The sequence below is a fragment of the Oratosquilla oratoria genome, unplaced genomic scaffold (genome assembly GCF_046742065.1).
Source record: "Oratosquilla oratoria isolate Oo_2021 unplaced genomic scaffold, ASM4674206v1 SCAFFOLD77, whole genome shotgun sequence".
Classification (NCBI taxonomy): domain Eukaryota; kingdom Metazoa; phylum Arthropoda; class Malacostraca; order Stomatopoda; family Squillidae; genus Oratosquilla; species Oratosquilla oratoria.
Window position 1 is genome coordinate 296,585 of NW_027467741.1, and position 916 is coordinate 297,500.

The following is a 916-nucleotide window of genomic DNA, read 5'->3' on the forward strand; positions in this document are numbered from 1 at the left end:
TATTGTCTTGTGGATCTCTCTTGTCAATCTTACGAGTTTATTTACGTAAGATAAGAGAAATTACATATTCTCTTAATCTTCGGACGCCGGTGAGAAAGATCTGTGCCTACGTGAGGTATATCCACGTCTAAAGACTCTTAAAGTGATGAATTCTATTCATCGGATTGTATTTCGTTCCTTTTTGTGCTTTGACAAACTATTCCATACTTTGCATATGAATTTATGTATGTGTATTACCTTGTGGATCTATCTTGTCAATCTTAGGATTTGATTTACGTAAGATTAAAGAAATTGCATATTTTCGTCGTTCTCGGACGCCGAGACTCCGGCGTGGGCATGCATGCTTACGCGCGCTCTGGTAGAAATTGCGTGTGAACCAATATTTTGGCAACTGCGTCCCTAACTTACATTTACGTACGTATAGATATTCATATAAAAACTATTAAGTTTCTGCTTATCTAAGATTGACAAGGTAACTTTATCAAATATTATTATCTATTCATTGATGTAAAGAATATCCGTGTATGTACTAGGAAATATTCCTAAACACTCTTGTTAATCGTCGCGTCTAGCGACACTTGGCATCTCTCCGGATTTTCGGAGACGAGTCTATATATATCATTGCTTGTAACGGTCAAGGAGGACTCTGCTTATCAGAGCCTCATTGCACTCGTGTCCTCTACGTTTGGACTTAGACATTATAGTCGTAGTTTCATCTCAACTAGTATATTCTCGAATCTTTGTGGACTCTGCTTATCAGAGCCTCATTGCACTCGTGTCCTCTACGTTTGGACTTAGACATTATAGTCGTAGTTTCATCTCGACTAGTATATTCTCGAATCTTTGTGGACTCTGCTTATCAGAGCCTCATTGCACTCGTGTCCACTTTGTCGGACTTAGACTTAGTCGTAGAATT